The 21,375-nt window shown below is 45.1% G+C and overlaps 1 long non-coding RNA gene across 2 annotated transcripts; it reads left to right on the forward strand.

Annotated features, from left to right (window-relative positions):
- Nucleotides 1-430: 430 nt before the first annotated feature.
- On the forward strand, nt 431-19,861 carry LOC132356708 (uncharacterized). Of its 2 annotated transcripts, none has more exons than XR_009500020.1 (3): nt 431-646; nt 11,229-11,720; nt 19,628-19,861. It is a non-coding gene; the product is annotated as an uncharacterized LOC132356708 (long non-coding RNA). The 2 variants fall into 2 exon arrangements; XR_009500022.1 differs by lacking the exon at nt 19,628-19,861 and adding an exon at nt 12,352-12,385.
- The last annotated feature ends 1,514 nt before the right edge of the window (nt 19,862-21,375 follow it).

A 21,375-nucleotide genomic window follows, 5' to 3' on the forward strand; every position in this document is an offset into this window, starting at 1 on the left:
CTTCATTGCGGTGCGCGGGCCTCTCACTATCGTGGCCTCTCTTGTTGCAGAGCACAGGCTCCAGACGCGCAGGCTCAGTAGTTGTGGCTCACGGGCCTAGTTGCTCTGTGGCATGTGGGATCTTCCCAGACCAGGGCTCGAACCCGTGTCCCCTGCATCGGCAGGCAGATTCTCAACCACTGCGCCACCAGGGAAGCCCTGTAGCTTATCTTTAACTAATACTTAGCACTGATCTTCAGCTGAACGGTAGGCATTAGACCTCTGGGAGGGGGAAAGGGCCAGCGACCTTGCCTGTGTTTGGCCCACAGCAGGGCTCAGTAAAGTTTGTTGAATCAGGGTGATGAATCAACACGAAGAACAAAGACAGGCTCGGTCATTTTCTGGGCTCAGATCATGCGTGTCAGCTCTGTGGCCAGCAGTTGGAGGCAAGGCCGGGATGGCAAACAGGAAGTCCAGGGCGTCGTGTGCTGTTTTCTGCTAATCTCAGCCTGTCAATAACCGGTGTTGCGGTCGGACTGGCCCTTGTGAGTCTTCTTATGATGGCAAGATGCCCTCAACAATGACCATCAGGAAACTGAAGAAAAATAAAGGTTTACTGCTCGCCAGACCTGGCAATTACACAGCACACCTGGAGCCCCGGTCTCAGGTAGGGAGAGAGAGCGCACGGGGGGCCTGGGGTTTTGCTTTTATTCGGGTCTAGGGTGGGGGCCTAGGGTTTCAAGACCTCACTCTTTACTGGGGAATTGAAAACATGAGAGTGGGGATTTAAAGTGTGGGAAGAGAAACAAAAAATCAAGTGGCCCAAATGATCAGTTCTGGAAATCAACCAAAGTCTCTGAAACAAAGGAGCCTGGGGGAGGGGGAGGCCGGAGCCGGGGCCTTCATCTAGCATTTTCTGGGGTTCCGTGAGCCAGTCTAGCAAATTAGCAAACCTGAGGTGGGAGGTATTGGGAATTCCTGAGTTTGCAGCCAAGCTGGGCAGTGCGGGTGAGCTGGGGACCCCAGTAGTTGGCGTCTGAAGTGGGGACAGTCTTGTGGGACTGAGGCTTCAACTCTGTGGGTCTGACGCTCCCTCCAGGGAGGTTAGCGTCAGAATTGAGCTGAAACGCTGGACACACAGTTGGCGTCAAGAAGGGAAAGCAGGGACTTCCCTGGCGGTCCAGTGGTTAAGACCCTGCGCTTCCACTGCAGGGGGGCGCATGTTTGATCCCTGGTCAGAGAAAAGATCCCGCATGCTGCACGGCGTGGCCAAAAATTAATAAAAACAAACGGGGGTGGGTACAGCCTGAACGTACCTCAACATAATAAAAGCTACCTGACGAGCTTGCAGCCAACATCGCACTCAGTGATGCGCCGGCACTTTCTCCCCCTGCCTTCTCCCATGTGCACGAGCTATCTCTTAATAAAACCCTTTGCTCGCCTAAGAGTCTTGTAGAAGCGATATATGCTTCTATGGTTTTGCTCTCCAAGAATCTGGAAAGGGCCCGGTGACAGTATGTGCAAAGATTTTGGGTTTACTCTGAGTGAATCAGTTTTCCAAATCAATAAAAACCCTGTTGGCTTTCTTTATTGGTTTTATGAGGTAGATAGATAGATAGATAGGTAGATAGATGGATAGATATTAAATTTAGGAAAATTTAGCTTTCAAAATGATGTTAAGTTTCTCAGCCTCTGAATGTGGGATCCTTTTGTATGGGTTGAAATCGTATTTTGTGTCCTCACTACATTTCAAAAGTTATTCATATAACTTTTGCACATCCATTAAGTATTTCTGTTTTCTTTGCTTGCTGATGTTGTGAATGATATCTTTATTCCACTATATTTTTATTTTATTTTTTTAAGATTTTAAAAATATTTATTTATTTATTTATTTGGTTGCACTGGGTCTTAGTTGTGGCTCGCTGGCTCCTTAGTTGCAGCAGGTGGGCTCCTTAGTTGAGGCGTGTGAACTCTTAGTTGCTGCATGCATGTGGGATCTAGTCCCCTGACCAGGGATCGAATCCGGGCCCCTTGCATTGGGAGCATGGAGTCTTATCCACTGCACCACCAGGGAAGTCCCATCCACTATAATTTTAAATAAGTAGTTTAGCTTTTTTTTTTCTTTTCTTTTCTGTCTCTGTTGGCTCGCTATAGTGAGTAATGATCTAATTAGAAATTTTCACTTCCTTACCCGTCTTCTTTTTTTTTTTTTTTTTTAATCAGTCATCAATTTTATACACATCACTGTATACATGTCAATCCCAATCGCCCAATTCAGCACACCACCATCCCCACCCCACCGCAGTTTCCCCCCTTGGTGTCCATACGTTTGTTCTCTACATCTGTGTCTCAACTTCTGCCCTGCAACCCGGTTCATCTGTACCATTTTTCTAGGTTCCACATACATGCGTTAATATACGATATTTGTTTTTCTCTTTCTGACTTACTTCACTCTGTATGACAGTCTCTAGATCCATCCACGTCTCAACAAATGACTCAATTTCGTTCCTTTTTATGGCTGAGTAATATTCCATTGTATATATGTACCACATCTTCTTTATCCATTCGTCTGTCGATGGACATTTAGGTTGCTTCCATGACCTGGCTATTGTAAATAGTGTTGCAATGAACATTGGGGTGCATGTGTCTTTTTGAACTTACCCGTCCTCTTTACCACCCAATGCTAGTTGAGAATATCACTTTTCTTTTACTTAGGTATGTGTTCATTGATTTCCTGTTTAAATGATTTCTTTTGATTTCCAAATATAAAAGCAGAGGGGAAAAGCGTCAGTTGATGTTTTCTCCACCATCTCTTCCCCTTCCTTCCCATTATTCATTAGTTGTGGAATTTTACATTTTGTGATTTGTAACATTTACTTTGGGCTCTGCATCTATCATCATCCCAGGTCTCTCTTTAGTTTTACAATTAAATCAGTCCAGTATTCACTACTAATACTTTGCTCATAGTAACACGTTTTTTTGCTATTGGCTGAAGTTAGTTCTGCAGTTTTGTTTTGTTTTTTTAATCCCCCTAAGCCACACTCCTCACTGGAGCTATGTTCCCTGAGTCCTTTCCTGTTTAAAAATTGCCTTTATAGTGGAAGGATAGTTGATTGAGAAAAACATTATGGTATCACATTTCCTGTTCTCGATACTTTGTTGGAATTGCTCATTGTCTTTTAGTGTTGAAGGTGATTTTGTGTAAGTCGGAGCCTTCCTTATATTATAGGCAACTTGATCATTTTGCTTTATCATTCCAGATTCTTTATATTAAAAATCCAGAAATTTTATTAAGATATTAAGATAGAACTTGTTATTGATTGCTCTGTGTCAAATTTCCTTTGAACACTGCTTTAATCTAGTAGATTAGAGTCTTCTTATAAACTGAAAATTCTTTTAAAAACTCTAAAACTTTCCCCAGTTACCTCTCAGAGATACTACTTATGTAAATGTTGAATCTCTTTTACTTCTTCCATGACGATCATTTTTTCCACCCTTCCACATTAACGCTGGCTTAATTTCCATTACATTTTACTCACTTCCCTCAATCCCATCCTCATGGCCCCCTTCTCTATTTTCAGAAATGTGCAGCCTCATTTGTGTGCCCCTAATAGACCCTTCAGTTTTGTGGTGGTTTATTACTTCTTTTACTTTCTACCATGGTTCTACAAGCTCAGGTTTTTTTCTCCTTTTTTTTAATCTCAGAATATCTTTTCTGAGTTAATGCACCTCGGATTTGTGTTCTATCTCTGTTACAAAATAAGTAATTGCTTCATTGTCGTCATCATCATCATTTTAATCAATTTATAATGCTCTGTTAGGTCATAATTTTTGTCCACTTCATGGGAGAATTTTCAGCTGAGGGTTTCTATTCTACCAATTGTTTTTCCTGTTCCTTCTCCCGCCACCTCCATTTTCCCCCCAGTATCTTTGGAGAGATTCTGAGTGGTTTCTGTTTGATGATGACTCATCTTTGTCCAGGTGAAATATTCCTGCAGTATCTATTTCAAAGAGGCTTTTGTAGGGGAGTGGACTGAATTGGGTTCCAAGCTGCAAGGAATTCTCCCTATGACGCAAGATTGTTGGTATGAATATGTCCTTTCAACGGCTAACCAATGAGAATGGCACATCATGGGCCATCAACATTCTCATATCCAGATTCCTAACCAAACTGCTTCTTACCAACGTGGTCCCTCATGTGATTATTAGTTCAGCACATCTCTTCTTCTTCCTGAAATGTGGTGCCCGTCTGCGTTCAGGGAATTTCCACTACCCACTCACTCTCCTGAGCTCGCCGTTTCAGATAAGGGATGGTTGGTTTGTCTCTTAGGGAGCAGCAGTGATTCTGTAGACTTGTGCTCAGGCAGCGCTGTCTGAGAGCTCCACCCACAGCAGGCTTTCTTGTCTTCCTCCCTAACCTCCACTCTCTGAACTTGATGACACTTTATTATTAAGTATTCTATTGGAGGGGAATAGATGTCTATTGGTTTTGCAGATGATAAAGTTTACATTTTTATTTCTTGTTTTCGTGTTTTGCTTTTGGGGAATTCCTGACAGAAGGGAACAATTGCCATCCTTCCTTTCCCACTTTAAAACCAGAAGTCTCTGGTTTATAGTAGTCCTTTACCTGGGTTTCCTGAATCCATCCTGCATACTGCTACCAAGTTATTTCCAAATGGCAAACTTGACAATATTATTTTATCATTTAAAATCCTTCAGTATCTTCTCTTTGGTTACGGGACGCACTAAATATCCAAGATCTGAGTCTACATATCCCACAATATTTCCTTTTTCTTGTACTGTAGCCAAAGGACATGCAATTTCCCAAATTCACATTGAAATCTATGCCTTTATATCTTTGCCTGTGATCTTCCTTTTTCCAGGACTGGCTTCACCACTGTATCTGCCTCATAAATCTCGACTCATCCCTTAGGCCATAAACCAAGCATTAACCTCATAGCAACATTTTCTCAACTTCTCCCCCCTACTCCCCACCCCATGACATAGGAACAGAAGCAACTGTTCCTTCCTTTAAGATGCCTGTACTTGCTGCACTGAATAGAGATGAACTGTTACAATGTTCACCTATTTGATCCAGCTGAAAGCCCCTCATATTCTGGAATGCATTTTGTTCATTTTGTACCCTGGTTCTGGCTAAGTAACTGGCAAATGGTGGGAGCAGAGGAAACGGTTTCCTTGATGAACGGTGCTGAGCCAGGCGTGCCCTGTCTTTGGAAGTGGGGCAGAAGAGTGACAGAAATTGAGAGCCCGGTGACACCTGAAAGGACCAGTCTGGCTTATTTCCTGTCTTTGTATAATTCCTCTCACTTGAGTGCTTTGCCCAGAAACTCCAAGTATGTTAGGTTACTGTACTCCTCTAACGTAAGGCAGGCAGATAAGCCTACATTTTGAATAACTCCCTTCCTTTTATTAAGCAGGAGGGACAAAAAATTTTCCCTGGAAGCAGATAATTTGGCTTTTACTTAGTGTGGGAAGCATATGTTTGCTGAGAAACCATTCGTCACAGCCTAGTGTCACCAGGTGCCAGCACTGAGCTCCAATGCTGCAGCAACTCAGAGTTAGAGGGACCTTAGTGATCATCTGATTTTCCAGATGAGAAAACTAAAGTCCGGAAAAGAAAAGGTACTTCCCAAGGGTCCAGAGGCAAGTGGCGTCTCTGGGGCCACAGCCCAGGTTTTCTGACTCTAAAATTGGTGTTTGGACTCATTAGTGAGTCCAAATGACTCAGTAATGGTACTCTTTCACGGAGGAAAGTTGTAGAGTTCTGAATAATAATTAGAAGAGAAATCGGAAAATAAAAGAAGATAAAAAAGGTGACATTAAGCAATATTGTGCTATTCCCTTTTATGGGTACCTTTTAATATTATTCCCAAATGATTTTTTGTGGTTTCCAACCCAACCACTTTTTGTTCACTTATTTCAAATACATTCTTATGGAGCTCCCCCTACAGACCAAGGTACTGAAGACCCCAAGACTCTTCACCTCTTCTGGGCTGAATTAGTTAAATCCTCCCCTGCCCCCCTACTTCCCCTCTGATGCAACGGTTAAAGCACAGGTTTAGGTATAATTTAACGCTTTGTCTCCCCCAGACACGTTTTATTTCTTTTTCTTCCTAGAATGCTACCCTATTTCCTTTTGATTTATCCCCTTCTGCAGGGAGATCTGACATTTCCCATTTGCTTACAATCTTAGCCCTAAGGAAAGGCCACGATTTCATAGAAAGTTGTTTTCCCATTCTTCTCATCTTCTCCACGTCTTCAGTTTTCCTGGCGCTCTGGCAGCACTCGGATTCCCAGACACATGTCACACACCCGGGCGTCTGCTCAGCTCTCGGTGGTGAACGGTGACTTACTTGCCACGACCTTCCTGAGCGGCAGGGACAGTGCCAAGTCCCCCTGCCCTTTGCGGGCTCCCGTCCGCTCACACTTCTGCTGATGAGCCAGGCTCGTCTGCAGATGCCAAGGGGCGCCTGTCGCTAGCCCCTGGGTCCCAGCCAGGAGCGTGTCGCTTGTCTGGAGGCGCCCACCCAGTGGCTTGTCCGGTTCACTAGTGCCGGCGGGATTGGGACCCAGGCAGGCCATTAGCGGCGCGTCCAGAAGCAACCGCCGGAGAAGGAAGGAGAGGCTCCCAGGCCCTGCTGCCCTCAGGAGGGAGCGGAGGGGAGTGGGCAGACTGTGGCGGACTTGGGATGGGATGCGTGTGCAGGACCAGGTGTCCTCGGCTCCTGTGATCCCGGGGAATCGGGGCGAGCAGTCGTCCTCACACACGCTTCACTCCGCCTTCGTTGGGCCCACGAGCGCCTCTCGGGAACACCGAGGATCGCAAGTCCCAGAACTGAGGAGGGGACTTGGGGATGTCATCTCACCCAGTTCGAGCACTTTGCAGACCAGGGCTCTGAGGCCCAGGGAACCGACGGGACTTGGGAGCCAGAGGCAGAGCCAGAATCGGCACGTGGGTACCTAAAGCCTTAGGCCATCATTTATTTTCTCAGCCCAATTTTCTAGGGATACCTGCAGCCGTTTCTACGGAAGAGTGTGGGCTGCGAGACGTGACGTCTGGGACACGGGCGTGCCGCCAGCCTGAGTTCAGTGCCCGCGTGACCGCCGGGTGGCCCCGCTGCCTCCTGGAAGGACAGCCATCCTGAGGGCCCCCCCGCCGGAGGCTCTCTGCGGATGGAGTGAGATGGTCCCGCAGAGCGCTCGGCCCCACGCTCGGCGCAGGGTGAGGGCTTGATGCTCGTTCTTGGGCACAGCTGATGCGCCCTGGCAGGCTGACAGCTCGCTGCCGAAGACCGAAAGCCACCGATCTACGCGTGTGAGATGACGCATTTCATTAAACTGACCGCAAGCAGAGCATCGAGAGCTTGAAGGGCCCCCCTCTTGGGAGCTCCCTTGAGGCAGGACGTCGGCGACTGGCGTGTTCCCAGAAGTGGGCAACCAGGCCGGAGGGGATTCCGAGGCCCCGCGTCAGGAGCGATGCCCTGGGGCTGCTCGGAGCAGAGCGGGGAAGGCCCGGGGAGCACCGTCGGGGTCTTCAGAGGGGAGAAGGGGTAGCAGAGGCAAGGGAGAGGAATTCCGCCTCCCTCTGGTTCTGTCAAAGCGCTTCCTGCTTTTAGGCTTGAGTTACTCTCTATCTGGTTCGTACCCCAGGGCTCCGAAGGGCCTGAGGAGACAAAGAGTAAACAGACCCAGTCTTGGGTTTTCAAGACCTCGTGGGTGAAATGTGGGTCAACAGGTAACCAGACATCTAGCTGGTCCGGGACGGCAAGGACATCATTCTGTCTTCCTGGTGAGAGAACGAGAGTTCAGTCGGGCAGACCTGTCCTGTCAGAATGGAGTTAGTAAACTCATCAGATCAGAGCCGGTGAGAAGAGAGCTGCCAGCATCTGGTTTTCTCATCAAAGAGAATAGACGTGCCATCCCAGGACCATCTGCTCCGTGGCCTGCCCTGCGTTAGGGTGCCCTGCAAGGGAGCAGACTGGGGGCTTTTATGGCTCCAAAGCTGGAGGAGAATTTTACAAGAGATTCTTGTGACCTCTCCATCGGCCTCTTCTTCTCCTTTTCTTCCCCTGTTTCCCTCCCTCCTTTCATTTCTATTTTCTCTCCTTAAAAATATTAACTATCCTTGGGGACTTCCCTGGTGACGCAGTGGTTGAGAATCCGCCTGCCAATGCAGGGGACGCGGGTTCGAGCCCTGGTCTGGGAAGATCCCACATGCCACAGAGTAACTAAGCCCGTGCGCCACAACTGCTGAGCCTGCGCTCTAGAGCCTGTGCTCCACAGCGGGAGAAACCACTGCAATGAGAAGCCCACCCACCACAATCAAGAGTAGCTTCAGCACGTGGCAACTGGAGAAAGCCGGCGCACAGTGAGGAAGACCCAACGCAGCCAAAAATAGATAAATAAATAAATTTATAAAAAAAAAAAATATATTAACTATCCTTGCCTTGGACGATTTTTCTCACTTCCCCTACATCCTCCAGAGATTTCTCTCAGGGCTCATAAACAGTGGTAGCCCACATTCCTAGACCTGAAGTGGGTTTTCTCTTGCTCTAACTTGTCAAAGAGAAATCTTGACATGAACTAAATCATCTCAATTTTGGATCCCACAAGAGTGATAGACCCAATCCCAGCATCACAGAAGCACTGGGTGTTGGTGTTGTCATTAAAATTCCCTCAATTCCTTCACTGGACACAGACTCATTTCTGACCCCCAAGGACATCTGGGCTGAAACTACAACTTGTGCTTAATGCATGAGATGAAATTCCTAATCAAGTCCTGGAAGAAAAATCAAAGGTTTTTACGGAAGAAATCACATGTAAAGAAAAAAGATGGAAGCATCTATTTAAAAAAACAAACAAAATAAAACAAAAAAAACTTTCTTTAAAAACTATTTTTGAAAAACCTTGTTTCATTTTTGGATATTGAGAAAGTTGATCTGTGACATGAGAAAGGAGGAATAAGAGAAATGAGAACGAAGAAAATAGGGAAAATGAGTAGAAATAAGGTAATTTTTGCATTGTGGTAACTGAGAAAGAGTTTGCAAAATAAAAGTTATCCACCACAGGATTACCCCATGACATTATTTTGACCTTGTCTGGCCACAGTTTATTCCTCTGTGAAGTGAGGAAGTTGGCTTAGATGATGTCTGAAGGTTCTAGTGATTGTGAGTCAATGCCATTCATTGAGAGAAGAAAATAACAAGCCTATACATCGGAATCAAGGAGGTTAGTGATCATTACTACAGATTTATGATTTTAAGATTGAAAAACCATTGAGAAGTAACCACAAAAAAATCAAAATGGGTAAGAGTTCAACTTGTGGGCTAGTGACAAAATTATTACCCAAAATCCACAGCTTTCCCTATGCAAACAGTAGTCAATTTTGAAATATAACGAAAGAAGAATTGGCTCCAATAGAAAGAAAAGCCATAAAATAGCTAGGAATCAAGTTACAAAAAACATTCTGGATCTATACAAAGAAACCTATTGAAGGACACAGAAAGGCTGTATCAAGAGAAAACAAAAATGTGTAAAGGAAAAATCTTGTTCTTAGAAAGACTCGATCACCCACGTCATTTTTTTTTCTTTAATAAGACTAGTAATTTCAATGCAGAATCAGTCAACAAAGCAATAACATTATGTTTAACTTGATGGAGTAATTTAAAAGTTATTTTGTAAGAGAGAATCATTGAGAGTAGTCACGTATTCTGAAAAAGACTGATGAGGGAGATTTGGTTAATTTGAACGCTAGGAGCTGTGTTAGTTCAGATCACATAGTGCTGCCACAGGAGAGGACAAACAGAAGAGTGGATGGTAATAGAACTGTCTCTGACCAGGACTAGGTAGACATTTGATACCAGACAGGCTGGGATTTAGGTGCTCTGATGAATGTGCAAAATGTCCCATCCGGCCTCCCCAGATGGCCTGCTGTACGCGGAACATCAGGGTGGCCCTGATCATCTTCAGTTCCTTCCAATCACTTATGATTTTGTTTCTCTTCTGTGCAAGATTCAGTTTCCTAAGAGGATGAGACGTGAACTCAGACATGTGCCTTCTATATGAGACAGCACTGGAGTGAGAGCATGTCTGCAGGCTCAAGAAATTCATATTTCTGGGTGGGGCAAGAAACAGTTTTCATGTCACTGCTGGGAACTCAAGTCTGTCACAGCTTTTCAGAATAGCCTCCATTCCAGGACTGAAAGAATTAAGTGCAAAACTGACCAGGGCTACAGACAGAATTAGGTAAACACACAAACAAAGCAAATATCTTTAAGGAAAACCAAACACGACCAAATAAAAAGTAATCATTGAGAGTAGCCATGAATTTTAGCTATTAGATGATCAAGCACAAAGCAAGAGGCAAGCCAGAAACAATTTTTGCAACACATATGATAAAGGATTAAGGACTTTAAATATGCACAGGATTTTTAGAAGTCAGCAAGAAAAGATGAATAGAAAAATTTTAAAAATGGATAAAGTGCAAGAGACAAAAATGACCAATGGACATTAAAAAGATGTTCAACCTCAGAAACAATTTTAAAAGGATATATTAAAACAAACAGGAAATATTATTATTCACTAATACAATTTAGAAAAATTGAAGCAACTGATAATAACCAATACTAATGAGAATATCGACCATCAAATATATTTTTATGCATTGTAAGTAAGGGGATAAAGTGGTCCAACAGTTTCTAGAGTGGGCAATTGGGCAAAACCCATTAAAACTTGAAATGTACATATAAGCTGAGATTCCACTTGTAGGAATTTATACAAAAGTAAGCATTACATAAATTTCTAAAGATATATGTATAGTCATACAAATATATGAGGCAAATTCATTTGAACGGATATTAAAGAATTTGCAAGGTAATATTTAAGTGGAAAAAACACACAGTGGCACTGGTGGTGAAGTATGATTCTATATTTTAAATTAAAAATAAATATTTACACAATTTTATTTGCAAAGGAAAAGAACTGAAATACTCTGAACTGTAAGTAGAGGTTATAACAGAAGGGGCTATAGGGTTTTTAAAATCTTCCATCATTTACATTTCTTTATAACTTGAAATTTTCTGATGTGTATTATTTTTATATCAGAAAAATTATAATAGATTTAAATGAAGGTAAATATTAACATTCAAATCCTAGGGACAGCTTGGTGTATTTTCCCACTAATTTTTAACCAATATGAACTCTTTCTTCCTTTAATGTGGATTCTCTAGGAAGGTTATAACGAACCCACCGCCATTCTGGATCTTCCTTTCAAGGAGCCCTGGAAGATCTAATCAACCTGCCACAAAATCTTTTCTAATGAACTTCGTCACCCGTGAGGGACCGTCCTCATTCCCCTTTTGCAGCAGCGTGACCCCCGGCCCTGCCGCTCGCCTTGGATGCTCCGGCCCCTGTCTCACCTGGACACCGTCTCCGTAGATGTGGTCACAGGAGCGCCTCAGCCCCAGATTTGAGAGAGACACAAGGCGAGCCACAGCTGGGACTCGGGGAGCAAGAAAACACAGCGCAGTCATGGCTCCTGCCGAGAGAAGCGCAGGGCAGCGCGTGGTGAGGAGTTCGCCTCTGCACTAATCCCGGGATGCCACGAGGACCTCGGGCTTCTGACTTCGTCCTCCTGATTCTTCCCGGCCTTCCGGGACCTCAGCTCCAGAACAATGAGACTCCTCCACGCCCTCCGTGCCGCTTTCTTGATCGTCTTCCAGGTACTGCCCGGTAAATACCAACCACGACGATGCCCTGTCTTATTATTTTGTTTTTTCCTTCCCTAGGTCAACCATCGTCAGAAAGTAAAGCATTAGGGAGCTAGTCATAGGTCACCTCCACGCCCAAAATCAGCTATTGAAAAATTAGAGAATAAACTGGTTGTTGTGTCTTCATGACGTTAAAAGTCTTGTTTGATGGTAAACTTCTCCCCGCTCCCATTTCCCTCCAATGATCTGGGTGATTTGAGAACCAAATCAGTTGAGTCACTTGGTTGGTATAACCCAGTGTGGAGACAAAGTTCCTTTATTCCGGCCCAGACTGGAGACCTCTTGCCACTCATGCCACGGTGGTGGCCTTGAGTCTCGCTGGGCAAGGGTTCTGTCTGATGAGCTTGTGAGAACTGGCGGGGTTTTGTATGGCGAGGAGGTGGGGTGATCGGTGAGGCACTGACCCCGCGGTTAATGCCCCGTCGTTCCCATCTTACGTCAGAACAAGAGCGTGAAGAGACATGAGGGGGACACTTGCTGTTGGTGTTTAGCTGGGAAAGATGGGGATTCCATCTGGATGCTGAGATCTCCAGCTTTCCTCATGGAATTTCCAGCTTCATACAAACATCTTTTCCTTTTCCAGACAGCAGTAGGGCGCTCAATTTTGAAAGACCCTGCTACCTTCGGGGTAGAATCTGCCTGAAGCAAGGGACACCGAGCTGTGAGCCCTTCAGGGGACCCTGCCGAGCATTCACCGTTTGCTGCAAAATAAAGAGGAGGTGATGGAGGAACCCCAGCCAAGGAATCCTGGCGAGAGAGCCGAAGCACGGCTCCTCGGGTCCAAATAAGAGCAAACAATTCTCAAGGCTACACGGTCGACTATTTTATCATTAGGATTGACTAAAGGGACCACTGTTTCCCATGGAAGGGTAGGCAGTGGGAGGGAGACAATTATAAGAATTAAATTTACATTATGTTTTAAATTTTGCCAAGCATTCTCATTCACATAACGTATGTAATCCTTAAACCATTTTGGTTTACCAATCCCATTTCACAGACGTAGAAACCAAATCTTGGCATGGTTAATAAATAACTCACCCAAAGGAACAACAAAGGAAGGAACATAATCTGAGAGTTTTCTCTTGGCTGTCGGACAGGAGTCTGTTGGACAGGAGAGGGGAGTTATGGTTTCCTTAACAATCTCAGGGAGGCTGGATATGAGAGAATCACTACGATGGGGTAAGGGGAGGCGGGGAGGGGTCGGGTCTTGGTCCTGGGACACTCCCACCCCCGGCTGTAGTGAGTAAAGTGCAGGGTGGGAAGGAGCACGTGCTAAGGGGCGTTGTGGCGTTGGGGACATGCAGGATGGAAGCACGCGGGTACAGAGACTACCCAGATGCATCAGTCCACGTGCAGATGCGCGAAGAAGCCTGCTGGAAGCTAGGATTTGCAATGGCGGGTCAGAAGGCTTCTGCCCAAGGCTGGAGTCCTTGGGTAGGTGTGATAACTTTGTGTCTTCCTTGTTCACTTTTCTTGTCTAGGGCGTGGCATCTGCTGTAGTTTGCTGAGTAGGTCACCTCTCCACTACAGGTGTCACTGTCCTCCTTCTGGTGAGGGAACAAACCTTGACACGACGGGCTTTCTGCAATTTACAAAGCACATTTAGGAAAGGAGGGAGGAGCAGGAAGTAGTGCAAAGTGCCCAGGAACTTGGAGGACAAAGAGGAACAACAAGATACACTAGCCTTCTTCCAAAACCTAAACAATCACACGGAGAAGAAAAGCGTGTGATCGGCATTGTGGTGATGTAACAAGGAGGACCAACAGTATAATTGGGTCCCAGTCAATGAATAATTAAAGAAAATTCAGAGCAGGTTTGCAGATGAACAATGGGCTAGGATCAGTGTACATCAGTGTCTGTAAAGATATCCAGATACAGTTACTAATGTATTTTCTCCAATTGTTCTTACTTGGCACTGATTTCCTATATGGTCTGCCTACAGGGATCACCGTAGGACTTTGAGTATTCCTGGTGTCTGCAACGTAAGTCCACAGCGTGCCCTGTCAGAATAGTTTATCTGTCCATTAGTGGAATGGTCTTTTAATTTTTCCATTACACAAGTAATGCATACTGGCTTTTTGCAAAACATCCAGAATCTAAAAATTATGTAGAAAAATACCATTATAATCCATTTCATGCTTCCTTTAGAATATAAATTAGTTTTTCTCCAAATGGATAATCAATCGGCTCTGCATGATTTATTAAAGAAATAGTCCACTGCCCTCCCTCCCCACTCATGTAAAGGCCGCTTTTATCAATAACTAGCTGTCAGTGTCTGCACGGTCTGTTTGTGGCTTCTCTGTTTCGTCTCAGGGATTTTTTTTGTTCTTCGGTCAATGCCACGTATTTCAAGTCTCAGCATCATCATAAATCGTAATAACTGGTAGTGAAAGTCACCATGTTGCCCTTTATGAAAATAACCTTGTTTATTCTTGCACGTTTTCCCTTTACAGTGAATTTTAAAATCAGCTAGTTAATGTAAAAATCTTTATTTTTACATCCTAATTTCTAAATTATCACTAGTCTATGGAAAGTTATGAGCCAATGTATCATTCTTTTAAGATGCTGTAATAACTTTCACTTGATTCTAATAGCCAGTCCTTATGGAAAGAGACCAGTAGAACATCCTGCAGTGATCCATCCAGGGGACCAGCCTCTGATGCTGGGACTGATCAAAGAGCTTCCATTTCCTGAGCACCGTAGAGCCCGGGCTCCTTGGTTCTCAACCTTTCGGGGGTCGGGAGAGGCACCAGGACACTCTTTACTAGCCCCAAAAGAGCACTTGGGCGGCACCATATGTTCAATAGAGGGCCAGGGAGGCTGAGAGAAGGCAGGTAGCTGCTGGCTTCCCAGGGGTGCCTGCAGGTCGGGTTGGAGGTCCTTGGTGGGCCAAGGCTGCTGAAGTTTCCCTTCCCACCCGGGGACACCGTTTCCAGCCCCCGCGGCCTGTTGCCTTTGACTCGGGGCCTTGGGGGCTTCATTAGCTCCAGGGGACCCTTTGGGCTCTTGACTCTCCCAGAGGAGGAATGCCTTCCCCTCCTATTCTTCCTGCACCCACATCTGGGGACAGCTGAGAAAGGGTAAGCCACAGCTGTCTTCCAGGCCTATCCTCCCTGCCCCAAGCTCTGAGGAAGAGGATCCCCTTCCTCCTTTCCTGGTCACTGCTGCTGCGGCCTGCATCCTCTCTGGACCCTCACCACAGAGGGGATGTGACCCGTGAGCATGACATAACCTGGCAGCGGTAGGAGAAACTCCCTTCTGTGAAGGGGAAGCAGACTGGGCCATAAGGAGACAGCAGGACTGGCTCAAGTGCCCAAAGTTTGCTTAGGGCATGGGAATCGACCATGGTATTTAATTTATTGAGAGGACTGGAATAAGGGGCTTTTTTCCTCTCCCTCTTCCCCTGATCAGAATAAAGTTTATTAAATTATTAAAAAAAAAAAGAACATCCTGCAGTAGTCAAGAATTCAGGATCTGGAATCAGATTCCTGATTCCAATTTTTATTTTACCACATACAAACTTTATCACCATGCTGAATATCTCTAGTCTTATTTTTCCTCATGCATGCCTTTAGGGCTAATATTAGTACCTGCATAAGGTTAGGCTAATTTTCTTTTGGTTGTAGGAAGGCTGTCATAATCACCTTCAATACGTTCCTCTTGACTGGATTACATAAATGTGAGATGAGTAATCAGTCATCATCTTGGGATAAGAGGGGAAGCACAAAAATCCTTGAGTCGCTCACTCTGAAGACACTTGACTTCACAGAAAATGGAGATTAGGTTTGCTATAAATACACCACCATGTGTAAAATAGATAGCTAGTGGGCACCTGCTGTACAGCGCAGGGAGCTCCGCTCAGTGCTCTGTGGTGACCTAGATGGGTGGGATAGGGAGGGTGGGAGGGAGGTCCAGAGGGAGGGGATATATGTGTACATATAGCTGAGTCACTTCACTGTACAGCAGAAATGAACACAATAGTGTAAAGCAATTATACTCCAGTTTAAAAAAAACAAAACAAAAACCCAGAATAAGGGGGATCATTTTTTATGAGGAGCCCAAGATTCTCTGGGTGAGAAAAAAATTGAAATCTCAGCCCAGCTCCTGGGATTCTACGTCAGGGTCGGCTCAGCCAAAGCCCTGTGACAGAGGCGAGAAACCACAGGTAAAGGAAAACGAAGGGGCGGGCAGCTGCATGGCTGTTGGCGTCACTGACGCCATCTTCGGCCCCAACAGCTCCTGCTGTCCTTCTGCTGACCCGACCCAGGGCTGGATGTGCAGTGGATCACTTCCCTGTCAAGGGCCTTGTAGTTAAGAGGTATTGTTAATAATCATTAGGACCAGGTAGCCTCTATGCTCTGGCAGTCCCCAGACAGTGATGAAAACCTTCCCTGACGTGTTCCCGTGAGACTAGTTACCCCTTCACAAATCTTAACTTAGGAAAGCACATCCTATTTCCAACCACCAACCCGCCTCTTCCAGGTTAGCTATACATTGGTCCCATGGCCCCTTGGAGGGAGGAGTGAGCTGTGAAAACTCCAGGATCTCACCCTGTGAGTAAGTAAGGTACCCCCGGTAACAAACTGATCCACTGATTATACCGAGCGGCCTGCCTCGTTTTTTGGTCTCAAGATGCCTTTCCAGTTTGGTGGGCAAATTTCATTCCTTTCATCCTCCAACAGGGGCACTGAAGCCCCCTCCTCAAGACAGGGCCTGACTTGGGAAGAGAACTTGTTTTTGATTCAGGCTTTGGCTAAGGAGAAAAGCCCTTCGGTTTTCACTTACCTTGGAATGATGCTATGTTCGATAGTACAAGCGTCAAGAACATGAGGTTTTATCGGTCCTGAGACATCACCGTGGCTTGGACAAGGACCCGAGTCAGCAGGGTCACCCCTGGAACACAGATAAAGTTCACTGGTCAGACTCAGCTACAAACCCCACTACTACATCCCCGCTACAAACCCGGCCTCATGACACAGCAGCGGCTGCAACCAGCATAGATCTCAGATGTCTCTCGGGATCTGAAGGGAGGAGAGAACCTTGGGAGGTGATTCCTAAATTGTAGGTGATGGTTCTCCTTCTACTAAGTTCCATTCTACTGAGTGCTAGACTGATTATTGGAAAAATAAAAAAACTGTACTGTGACTGTACTTGTACCCGGAGTTGAAGTAGCAGATTATACTAATTCCATGAGAGTAAATGGGAAAAAAATTTACCTGAACTATTCACAGGTTTCCAGAGAGTAAGTGCTCCATCTCTTCTGGTCCTTCTTATTTTTCTTGCCATCATCGTTATTGTTCTTTTCTGGTCCTGGACTCATTAAGTGCTAACAAAAGAAATCCCTCCAGCTCTGCCTGGAACATTGTTAATCATTGCTCCTGTTTATTTCACCGGTGTTCGTTGTCCAGTAAATATTTTGATTACTACTCTGATCACAGTTGGACACTGTCTTCCACATGTAGTCACCCTGATCAGACCTATAAAAGAAGAAGCTTTGAGCTATTTTTTATTCCACCCACTATAGTGCTATTTGTTTTCTCCTTTCCAGGAAGTTCAGAAGTCCAAATCAGCCATGAGGTTGTTTCACCTCCTCATCTTTGCTGTCTTCTTCATCTCTCAAGTAATACCCTCTTTGGCATCTCCCTGTCATATCTGAGTCTTATTTCCTTTCTCCAACCTGCTCCACTTTCAGAAGGATACCCCTAATGACCCCAAACCAGTTTAGGGATACTAATCTGGAAACAGTGAGAAAAGGGAAACTTCTCAATTGCTTCACTGGGTCTGCAGAAGGCTGTCTGCACTTGAGGCACCGAGAAGAAACCCTGAAATCAATGGGGAAGAATGGGAACAAACTGTGACCCGCTTTCTTGTCTCATATGATGACACCCCCTACACATGTGTTCTCCTTTCTTAAACCTTCCAGCTACTGATGTGTGTCTATTCTAGAGGCATTGCGTTACTGGCTGTAGAGCAAGAAAAGAGGAAGCTTAGAGGTTTTTTTAGGAGGCAATTCATATATGTAGAATCATGGCATTTTAGAAAAAATATAGAGGTATATTCTGCCCCATATCTTGAGCAAGGTGGGGCATGGATGAGAAAAGAGGGGGAGGCTGGGGTCTGACCCCCTGCCTGATCACTCCTTGCTCACAGGTGTGCTGAATGTCACGGGACAGCTTAAAGGGCGCTTCTCTTTTGCTGCCGTGTTGTGCTTTGTACTCACCCACCTTAGTCCTCTGTCTCTCCCTCACTCTTTCCTTCCTCCAGTGTTCTATCTTTAATATAAATACACTCATCTAATCAAATATTCCATTCCTATGTCTCGCTGCTCAGGGCTCCTTGTGCCTTCCAGGGTGTCAGCTAGTGAAACCGACAGATAATGAGCTAAGAGAGCCGGAGTTGGATGGAGCGTGGTACCCACCCCCCAGACACTACCCTTCTTTCTGCTTCGGGTTAATAAGAGCCTGTTTGCTGTGGACCCACTGGGCACAATGAGTGATTTTGCTGCATCACTCAGATGAGTGACCTCAAATCAGTTTCCTCACTGGGCTAATTTTCAATCAAAGACAAGGGAAGAGTAGATTCCCTTCCCTCACTGGGCTACGAGGGAATGTCTTGGGGAAGAATGAAGAGAGAACTGCAGGGCTCCTCACATGAGATTCTTGGTGTAGCACAAGGATAGAGATGTTTGTGGTTCCCAGGGATGGACGGCCCAGGGGTCAGAGCTCCTGGGTCACACCTGCTGTGATGAAGCACAGGGTGACATGGGTGGCCGTCATGACCGCCTCAACAATGTGGCATGAAGCTGGGGATACAGGGACCCATGATAAGCAAGCTGTCTGCTAGAAGCCAAGTTCAAGCCCCTTCCCTCCCAGCCTGTGGGTAAAATGGGCAGGTTCAAGAAGGTGGAAACAAGGTTGAGGTCCACGAGTGGGAGGGACGGGGGGAGTGTGAGCCTGACCCCAGCCCTGGCGTTGACACCACAAGGGGTGGCCATGGCCTCATGGCCATGCTGAGGCCAATGAGAGCCAGCCCCCTGACCACTGCGGTCTGGGTTCCAAAGTTGGTGACCTCTGCTAATGACCTGGAGTGCACAGGCAGGACGAGGGGGTCCGTGGAGGCCCTTCCTTCTCCCTCCCATGTCCTAAGAGGCAGGAAAGGCAACCTTCTTCACGCCTGGTTTGGAGCCAGGTGGGACATTTCTTTTTCTCTTTTAGAAACCTCTCTCCCCTCAGCTGGTGCCCTGATTATTCTAGGTCCTTGGCTTTAGGGACTTGAATTTTAGGTCTTTAATCTTAATTTTAAGACCTATCTGATAAACCCTGAAGGCAGGTTTAGGTTCTAAGCCTGGGAATGGTGAGTGAACTTCAGAATATTGCTGACACTCTCAAGTGTTTGGGACATACTGTGTGAGTATGTTTACATACTTTAGTAAATACGTAAGGGCTGCAGTAACATCTTATTTTCAGTGGGATCCTGTCCCAGGAAGATAAAAACACAAAATTACAAAATTTTAATGTGTTGTTTCCAAAAGACATCATCTGACAACTCCACAATGGCACATCTTGGAGGGCACAACTGCAGGCTGTATGTGTCAACCCAAGAGAAGTGTTTAAAGTCTCTGATCTCAGCTTCCAAATTACAGCATAAAATTTCTGTTCATAACAAGCTCTTGAAGACTGGCCTTGACCTGCTTAACAAGCAAGTAGGAGGGACGAAGTGAGGAAAAGGAGGTGCGCAAGACAGAAAACTTTCCTGAGCAGTACATTTTGGAGATTCCTGGTTGGACTGAATTACTCCTTCCCCTGTATAGCACTCTCAAGACTTTCTTCCAAAAACAGATATTTTTGTTCTTTCTACAGGTTGTGGACACAGTAAAATGCTTAATTTATGTGACTCACGTCCAAGTGTATGCCTGCAGAGGAAAAGAAATTGTATTCTTCCCATGCCAGGGATGTGCCCTGGTAGGAGCTTCTGTTGTAAGAATGAAGTGCACTGAAGAATTCATGTTTGATGGCACTACCCTGAATTAAGTAAATTGAAGAATTCACGTTTATTGGATCATCCCTGAATTAAATTGGAAAGCTGAGACCTCATTATATCGTTTTCTTTATTCACTCACTCATTTATTTTGTCAACACCTATTGAACACCTACTGTGTGCTAGGAATTGTACTGGTAGCTGAGGATATGGATTCAATGTTTCTTCTCTTATCCAAGTTGGGTGAATCAAGGATATCTTCCCAGTGAAGGCCATATATGAGTTGAGTCTTTAAAAAATGAGTAAGAATTAGGCAGAGAAAGTTGAAGGAAAGTGGCATAAGTGTGTTCCAATGTGAGGAGAACAAAATATACCAGAAACATGATTGACATTATGTTAGGGGTTAGTTTGAGCATCAGGATGTGATAAGAGATGAAACTAGAGAAAGTATGGCCAAAGGACGGAGGACTTGAGACACTAGAGAAATCTTACTTCATCCCTTTAAGCTACAGGGAAACATTGAAGAATTTTACATGGAGGTGTGAGGAGGGATTGGAAGCTGGAGAGATGGAAACCCAGAGGCCAGTTAGGGTATTATGCAGTGACTGAAGTGTAAATGTTTGAGGTTAAAAGGTGTGAATTAAGACATTTCCACAAAGACCAGAATTGAAGGTTGGTTATTTAAAAGATACCTGGGGAGTAGAAGCATGAGGGTTTGGTCATTGAGGGTGGGAAGTGAGAAAGACGATTTCTGTTAAGTCTGGCTCACTGGGGGATGGAGTTTCCAGGAGTTGAGTCCCTAGCCTAGAGTTTAAAGGAGGGATCAAGAATGGAGACAATGGGGACTTCCCTGGTGGTCCAGTGGTTAAGAATCTGCCTTCCAATCCAGGGGACTAGGGTTCAATCCCTGGTCGGGGAACTAAGATCCCACACGCCACAGGGCAACTAAGCCTGCACGCCACAACTACTGAGCCCATGCACTCTAGAGCCACAACTAGAGAGAAGCCCGCACGCCACAATAAATAAATAAATAAATAAATAAATAAATAATAAATAAGAAGAATGGAGATAATGATTTCTGAGACATTAGGACTCTTACGGGTGATAAATGAAGCCTCACAGGCCAGGCATCCAGCAGAGACTGAGAGCAATAGTCAGAGCTGAGAAGCAGAAGCTGGAGATACAGCCGTTCTGGTAAATGGCCCTTCTATTTCCCTTCTGGCATCACGGTGAGCAATTCAAAATTGCCAAAGATCTCTGGGGGTAAAAACCATTCTGATTACAGCTCCGACCCTAATTGCCTATTTCAATAATCATGTGTAACTTGAATCTTTATTTCTGTTCCAAGATCCCATCCAGGATACCACATTTAGTTACCATCTTTCCATAGTTTCTGGGCTGTGACAATTTCTCAGACATTTTTTTGGATGACTTTGACAGTTTTGAGGAGTACCATTGAGATACTTTGTAGACTACCCCTCAGTTTGTGTTTGATATTTTTCTCATGATTAGACCAGGGTTATAAGTTTATATTCGTCACAGTCTGCATGCTGTTTTTCTGTCCACATCGAGTTGATTCTTTTTTTTTTGATTTACATAGAGTCAAATTCAAATTTTGTGGTGTAGAGTT

Source organism: Balaenoptera ricei, chromosome 21, assembly GCF_028023285.1.
Source record: "Balaenoptera ricei isolate mBalRic1 chromosome 21, mBalRic1.hap2, whole genome shotgun sequence".
NCBI classification, from domain to species: Eukaryota; Metazoa; Chordata; class Mammalia; order Artiodactyla; family Balaenopteridae; genus Balaenoptera; species Balaenoptera ricei.